We start from the raw sequence: 9,130 nt of genomic DNA on the forward strand, positions 1-9,130 counted from the left end.
CTTCGATGGCTTGTACTACTTGAGAAACAAATTCCTCTCTTGAGCTTCCATAGTATTGAGATTTGGGGTGACATTCTGGGGATTATGCAATTTTGTGATCAATTTTCTTCCCCAACCGTATTTTTTAAAAAAGGTGTTTACTTGCTTAATCTACCTCATTAATTTAGGAATGAAATTATGTACTACTTGTCCTTCCGATAATGAACAGGGTTTACACTTCAAAAGAGAGTTTTAATTTTAATCACAAAAAAAATCTCATGAAACAAATAATATCTATCCACTATTTCTGATTTATCAAGGAGATAAACAAATTGACAAAAATAATTATTTACGTCAATCTAGGCATGGCATTGCGATACATCCATCACATAGTAATTAGGATTCTGAGAATAGATATCCAGAGATCTATATTTCAGGGGAAGATCAGGTAATCCATCTTTCTTGTAGTCATGGCAACTGGAGTGTCCTACAACCATGACTCGATCAACCGCTATAACCCTTGTAACCTCCTCATAGATTTACTAATTTAATTTGACCTATTGTCCTCTAGTGAACATGTTTGAGTTTCCTCTAGCCTTATAAAACAGATAAATCTTGGCAACCTTAAGGGCTTCCATCCACCTTAACCTCTTTAAATTATTCTGGAGGTAAGCAAGAAGGTTTGCGTCAATGTAAAAATACCCTCTGCTTAATATCCATCGCCTTTCATAATACAGGGGTGAAGGATTGTATATTTGATCTAATATTTGCATCATCTGGTTTCTCCATCTGAAACTAGAGGAGTGCATTGCTGACATAAACATAACTTGGAAAATCAAGAATCATTCCCAAGGTTTGTCCTTCTGGCAGAAATCAAGAACGTATATTAACAAGAGAAGATTTTTACTATTTAAGTAAAAGATGTTTTATACTGTAAATATAACTAGTTTTATTTAGCTGCATCGTGTCCTATATCAACATGTGCTCCGATACCAACCAACTGTAACATGCCCACCCGAGCTTTCCTTGTGGCGGTACGTTCTTAATAGCCCATCAAGAGATGTCCTAGGAAACACCATCCGAGATATTGATGAAAACCCTCGAAGTTTGCTAATTAGGCTCACTTAAGTCTATCCCACAGTGGAAGTTTCGACCGTTCCCATGAGGATCGACCTGAGTCTTTCTCGGTCAAATCAATTACTAACAATTGATTAGTATTAGCGGTTCGAGATTCCATCCCTTATAGGGATTGCTGAAACTAAAATGGACTTACGTTGCGCTGGTGATGCCAGGAGGCATATTCCACGGTGGATTCCGTGAGGTTTTACGGTGGATTCCGTAAACTTAGATGACCGGGGCTCATACACAAAGAGGATTCTTTGTGCAAGAAGTTGATGGGGACGCCTGTCCTTTTCGGGCGTTTCATTAATTTAGTGTGTACATGGGTGATTCCATCGCGGGTGATTCCGCAAAATGCATATTAAATTAATAAACGTTTATGAGTTTAGAGTGCGCACTCGTAATAAATTAAGGTTAGGATTTATTTCTAACCAGTTGATTTATTTATGTAGCTGAAGACTGCTAGGTATTCACTTTTGTCGGTTTAATTGTATTATTTTACTAACGATTGTGAATGCTTCAGTTGATGTGTAGAGATAGCAGTAGTGGCGGAGGAAAGCATTGGAGTCTAGCGAGTATTCGACCTATGGATTATATTTTGATAGGCGCCACGCCTATATTTTGTTATGTCTATTGAGGCATCGAGTATTTATTATTATTTTGTATGCGCCTATGCGCACGGATATGTTATCTCTATTTGGACATTGAGATTGGGCGTGCCAGAGTCTATGGGCACCGTCCATTAGCTTTATTTCCTATTTTTGTAAAAGCAAACTCAAAAGCTAAAAGCTTGTCATATTTTTGTAAATTGGGCTATTATTGAGCATGAAGATGGAAATATACATAAAATACATGCTTTGTGAAGCGCTCACACAAGGCATGGGGGGAGATTGAACCCAATTGGTCTCTTGCTCTTGTCGTTCATGCTATTTACATTGTTTTTTGTGCAATAAGGTAGAGTTCATTGTTCTTGGAGACCTTCCGGGATTCACTACGTGAGCATACTGCGACCGATCTACGCACCAGTGGTATCAGAGCGGAGCTAAGATCTTGCAAGAGCTTCCAATTGCTACCCATCTCGAGCGAAGGCGGAGCTCCAGGAACGATCAGGCTCTACAGTCAATCTTATCGCGAATCATCGATACAGGCAAACTTCTGGCGATCAAGAACCCCTGTTTCTACTCTCAGATCGCAAAGGACCAGGCTGTGTAGGCGGAGGACCACGCATCCATCTCCTTCATCAAGTCGTGGAAAAACCAGAGATAAGCTTTCTTCATGTCATAATTAATTACTACAACAAGGCTTAAGATTAAGCTTAGAAGCTTTAAAAAGCTTCAAGCTTCAAAATTCTTTAGCCGTGGTATCTCAGGAGCCCCCCCGCGTTTTTCACGACGTCAACAAAACGGCCCCCCCCCCCCCCCCACGAAATCAGACGACCTACTGATTAAGCTTTTCAAGCTTAATCTCTTAAGTCCAAGCTAAATCACTCCAGTCATACAAAGCAAGCAAGTTCATAAACTTCAGGTCCTGCACTCCTGAAATCAAGTCCTGCAAGTCGACTGTGATCAAGTCCTGCAAGTTCACTAAGTCGGCTAAGTCTGCAACTCTGCAAGTCGGCTAAGTCTGCAACTCTGCAAGTCAGACTAGTCAACTGGAGTCAGAACTGACTAGTGCTCAAAACTCCTAGAAGGGTTGTTCCTGCGCAGAAACTCCGAACTGCAAAGTTGTTCGTGGCTTCTACCAATACGCAGGTTCGTTGAAGTATTTTCAGCATACGAAGAAAGAAATATCGCAGATTTTCTGAAAATTGAGAAAGAAATACCCAAAAACACATAGCCTTGTAACCCCGAATTTGAGCTACGCTCATCCCGCTAACCTGATTTTGAGTGAGAAAGGTCTTTTGAGTTTTACAGGATGACGGAACCACATATGGATGATCCTATGGCTAAAGACGACCTACCTGAGCCTACCATGGAACAAAAGCTGGATCTAATCATGCTGCAATTGGAAGAAGAACGAAGGGTTAGGCAAGCATTGCAAGCGCAATTGGCAAAATTACAAAGAGCGTCTACCGACAAAGAAGAATCTCAAGCTGAAGATTTGATTCGACGTACCATCGACGCCACTCTTGAAGCACAAACCATTCGCAAGGAATCAAAGATAAGTAAACGAAGTTTCAAATTTCGCACTTTCAATGGCATACGAGAAGGAAAGACTGTTTTATCATTCATTAGCCAGTTTGATGACTATTTCCATGAGGAAATCTATCCAGAAAAAGATAAAATCAAGTGTGTTACTAATCATTTGGTAGACAGAGCATCACTTTGGTAGACTGTAGTACGCAAGAGCATAGAATGTCCTGCTACTTGGGAAGATTTCAAGAAGAAGTTCATGCAGAATTTCCTTCCACCGCAATTTCATGAGAAGGCTATTAAGCAATGGGATCTACTTCAACAACGGGATCGTGCACCTATACCACAGTATACAGAGCGTTTTTGGAATGCACTCTTACAGCTATGCATGCTTGAAGACGTACCAGAGACGACACATAAGCGGAAGTATATGTCTGGACTTCTTGGACATTACTACGCTGAAGTGAACATGTTCAAGCCTGCTACCCTTGAAGATGCCATCTCACTAGCTCACGACACTGAAGATAAGATACGTGGTAGAGACAGACGACCACAGCAATTCCAAGCCAATGGTAACTATGGATCTAAACAATTCAATTCCAATTTTAGAATATTTAATCCAAGTCATTTCTCTTCACCATCTTTCCGCAAGAATTGGGCTAAACCACCTGCATTACCATCCAATGTCAATCCAAATTCTAAGCCTATTCCACAAGCAAATCCAAATGTACCCAGACTTCCAGCCATTGCAAATAATGTAACCAAAGCCAAGCCAATAGTATGCTATAAGTGTCACCAGCATGGGCATCTCGCAGCAAATTGTCATTCAAAGAAGCCACCAGCACATATCAACTATCTTGGAGCCATGGACGAAGACGAGCATGAGGATATGCCTGATTTCACTGAAGATGAGGATGATGCTACTACTACTTCCGACACTTTACCAGGTATGCCTACTCCACATTCATTATTGACTATGAAATGTTTGGTGCATGGAAAGGAAAGAACTATCTTGCATGATGACGGTAGTACTCATGACTTTATTTCAGCAAAATTGGTAAAGGCATTAAAATTACAGACTGTACCTACGCATTATCGCATAAAAGCTGCATTTTTAGGCACTAGGTACAATGGCACACAAGAAGTTCAAGATTTAGAGATTCAAATTGGTTCATATATTGAAAGAATAAATTTCTTAGTTGTTCCATTACAATCAAGTGACATTATTTTAGGAATGCCTTGGAGACACCAGCATAATCCAAATATAGATTATTCCACACACACAATGAATATTAATTTTCAAGGAAAATCTATTACATTATATGGTATGCATGCATCTAATATTTTTCCACTGCTTTCGCATACTCAAGCAAAACGTGCATTACGCAAGAGTACTAAATCATATCTCATTTGGGTGAATGAATTGCACGCAAAGGAAAATCATATGCACCCTAGGCATAAGGAATTTCTTGCATATTTTAAGGATTGTTTTGCAGAAGACCTACCACCAGGTTTACCACCTTCACGTCCAGAAGATCATAAGATTGATTTAATCCCTGGAACACAACCACCTTGCAAAGCACCATATAGGCACAATCAAATAGAGCAAAAAGAAATCCAGAGTCAAGTTGAAGAATTACTAAATAGAGGCTTAATTCGACCTAGCATTCTCCATTCGGTGCACCTGTACTCTTAGTCAAGAAAAAAAATAATACCTATCGTATGTGTATTGACTACCGAGCCTTAAATAAGATCACTGTAAAGAATAGATATCCTATTCCTAGAGTTGATGACCTTATGGACAAACTGCAAGGATCTTCTATATTTAGTAAAATTGACCTTAAGTCTAGATATCATCAGGTGAGGCTAGATAAATCTGATATATTTAAGACTGCATTCAGAACACAGTTTGGCCATTACGAATTCTTAGTCATGCCATTCGGATTGACTAATGCACCTGCCACTTTCAGTAGAATGATGAACCGTATCTTTTTGAAATATCAGTACTGTGTGATTGTTTTCTTTGATGATATTTTGGTGTTTAGTCAAAATGAGAAAGAGCATTATGAGCATTTGTCATTAGTTTTTCAGTTATTGAAAGAAAATTAATTGTTTGCAAATCCTGAAAAGAGTGAATTCTTTAAGACAGAAATTGAATATTTAGGTCATATTGTATCATCTGAAGGAATTAAAGTTGATCCTAAGAAAATTGATGCAATATTGCATTGGCCTATTCCTAAAAACGTGCATGAGTTACGCTCATTCCTTGGTCTTGCTAGTTTCTATAGGAAGTTTGTACGTAATTTCTCATTACTTGCTTTACCATTAACAAAACTTCTCAAGAAAGGAATTGTTTATCAATGGACTAAAAATCAACAGAAATCCTTTGACTTACTGAAACATGCATTAACCAATGCCCCTGTTTTACAGTTGCCTGACTTTAATAGACCATTCTTTCTAGTTGTGACTGATGCTAGCGGATCAGGAATAGGAGCCATACTAATGCAAGACAATCATCCAATAGCATATTCTAGTTGTAAGCTGAAACCCTCTGAGCTGAAATATTCCACATATAACAAAGAACTATTAGCAGTTGTACAAGCATTAAGACAGTGGAAACACTACTTAATGGGTTCAGAATTCATGATAAAGACCGACCAGCAAAGTATTAGACATTTACTTAGCCAACCCCAAATTTCTGACCGTCATATCAAATGGGCTTCCCTCATTCAAAGTTTTCATCCTATCATTCAATACCAACCTGGAAAAGAAAATGTAGTTGCTGATGCATTGAGTAGAAGACCTGCAATTCATAATATTTCTGTCATATCTTTTGATTCTTTGATTGCTATGAAAGATACATATCACCAGGATATTACTTTTCATTCTGATTGGAATAAATTAGTACAAAATAATTTCATTCCTGTTGATTCATTGTCATATAATGATGGATTTATGTTTTATAAAAAGAGACTGTGTGTTACTATTCCATTCCGATCTTTTGTTTTGAATGAAATTCATTATCCCCCATATCAAGGTCATAGAGGTATCATATCTACATTACGTATGTTAACTGAAGATTTTTATTGGCTGCATATGGATGCAGATGTATCTAATTTCGTTTCTGAATGTTTGATTTGTCAAAGAGTTAAGAGACATCATGGTAAACAGTATGGATTACTAATGCCTTTGTCTATTCCATCTAAACCTTGGGAACAAATTTCTATGGATTTCATTACTGGTTTACCAAATACTAAATCTAACCATGATATGATTTGGACAGTTGTAGATAGATCTAGTAAGCAAGCATATTTCATTCCATGTAAGAAAACTTTAACAGTATCACAAGCAGCACAATTATTTTTGAAAACTGTTTTTACTAACCATGGATTGCCCAAAATTATCATTTCAGATTGTGATTCTAGATTTTGTAACAATTTTTGGATTACCCTGTTTGCTAATCTAGGCACAAAGATTGATTTCTCATCTGCATTTCATCCAAAAACAAATGGACAAACAGAAGCCACAAATAGCACCATTCTAGATCTTTTACGTGCATATACTATCTCTAAACCTCAGACATGGGACACTCATTTGCATTTATTACAGTTTGCATATAACAATACACCGCACGCATCTACAAAGAAAGCACCGTTTGAAGTCATTTATGGATATAGATTATCTACACCTGTTGCATCTTTGTCTAATAGAATTCAAAGTGCTGATGATATTGCTAGTATGCATAATAGTATTTTTGATGAGGTTAAGGATATGATTGCTAAAGCCCAGCAATCATATACCAAACAAGCCAACAAGAAAAGACAAGCCATGAATTTCAAAGTTGATGATTATGTTTGGCTGAGAATAGAAAAACGTAGACTGCAAAGTGTAGATAGACATCCAGTTGTCAAATTAGCTCCTAGATTCTATGGACCATTTAGAATCATTCATAAAATTAATGATAATGCATTTAAGTTAGAATTACCATCTCATTGGAAAATTCACAATACATTTCACATTAGTTTATTGAGACCCTTTAGAGGCCAATTACCTATCCATCCTGTTTATGAAAACCCACCTTTATTAGAGGAAGAGACTGAAATACTTGAACCAGAAGCTATCATAGACATTGACTTTATGACCACTAGAACTGGCCGAAGGTATTCTAGATATTTAGTAAAATTTAAGAACCATCCTGTAGAGGTCAATTGCTATCCCACCTCGGGGGTATGATGCTAGGAGGCATATTCCACAGTGGATTCCGTGAGGTTTTACGGTGGATTCCGTAAACTTAGATGACCGGGACTCATACACAAAGAGGATTCTTTGTGCGAGAAGTTGATGGGGACGCCTGTCCTTTTCGGGCGTTTCATTAATTTAGTGTGTACATGGGTGATTCCATAGCGGGTGATTCTGCAAAATGCATATTAAATTAATAAACGTTTATGAGTTTAGAGTGCACACTCGTAATAAATTAAGGTTAGGATTTATTTCTAACCAGTTGATTTATTTATGTAGCTGAAGACTGCTAGGTATTCACTTTTGTCGGTTTAATTGTATTATTTTACTAACGATTGTGAATGCTTCAGTTGATGTGTAGAGATAGCAGTAGTGGCGGAGGAAAGCATTGGAGTCTAGCGAGTATTCGACCTATGGATTATATTTTGATAGGCGCCACGCCTATATTTTGTTATGTCTATTGAGGCATCGAGTATTTATTATTATTTTGTATGCGCCTATGCGCACAGATATGTTATCTCTATTTGGACATTGAGATTGGGCGTGCCAGAGTCTATGGGCACCGTCCATTAGCTTTATTTCCTATTTTTGTAAAAGCAAACTCAAAAGCTAAAAGCTTGTCATATTTTTGTAAATTGGGCTATTATTGAGCATGAAGATGGAAATATACATAAAATACATGCTTTGTGAAGCGCTCACACAAGGCATGGGGGGAGATTGAACCCAATTGGTCTCTTGCTCTTGTCGTTCATGCTATTTACATTGTTTTTTGTGCAAAAAGATAGAGTTCATTGTTCTTGGGGACCTTTCGGGATTCACTACGTGAGCATACTGCGACCGATCTGCGCACCAGCTGAGTTCAAAGAGAGCAGGAGAAGTATGACACTTTAATCCAGTCTACCTAGGGTTCTAAGTGATGCAAGTCAGGCTCTCTGATCTCTAATGGTCCATCAAAAATGCGATTTTTATTTCTTCTTAGGAAAGCTCTCCACTTACCGAGTCCACCCAGCCATAGGTCTCGATCCGTCGAGGTCTCTTATATATCAAGGATCTATGATTACCCATTAGAGGTTTCGTTCGATCAACACAAATAAAAAATATTAAATCTTTTAGGAACACAGTACCTTCTTGTACTTTCTTAGGTTCATCTTGTACATACCCTAGTTACCCCTTGGAATTTGCGATTAAGAAATCTTTTAAAAAGATTATATACATGAATTGAATAAAATCTTATTTTACGAATGCAGCATTTGTTGCCCCTATTCATGGGATGGCTGCTAGACTACCTTAATTATAAAATATAGAACTTGGGGATCCATGACGAGTGCTTGGTTGATGGTATTCATAGCTTCATTTGTAACCGTAGTACTCATCATTCCGTTTGTAGTAATTGTGTCCGTAGCATTATTTGCAACTCTTGCCTCCACGACCTTTGTAACTTTCTTCTTCGGGGCCATGGTCTTTAATTGCAAGATTAAAAGGAAAATTTTTGGCAAAGGAGCTTGGGGGTAATTAGATTGACGGAATTTTGATTGATCGGGGAAGGCGATCACCAAGAATTTTGAAAATTTGAGAAGAGTCTTGATTCCATAGAGAAGTGGTATAGAAGGGATGGAGAATTTGATTCTAAGAGTTCGCGGAATTACCTTCTTGTCTTCATG

Source organism: Lygodium microphyllum, chromosome 25 (assembly GCF_053477565.2).
Source record: "Lygodium microphyllum isolate KBCC chromosome 25, Lygodium_microphyllum_v1.1.10, whole genome shotgun sequence".
Lineage (NCBI taxonomy): Eukaryota > Viridiplantae > Streptophyta > Polypodiopsida > Schizaeales > Lygodiaceae > Lygodium > Lygodium microphyllum.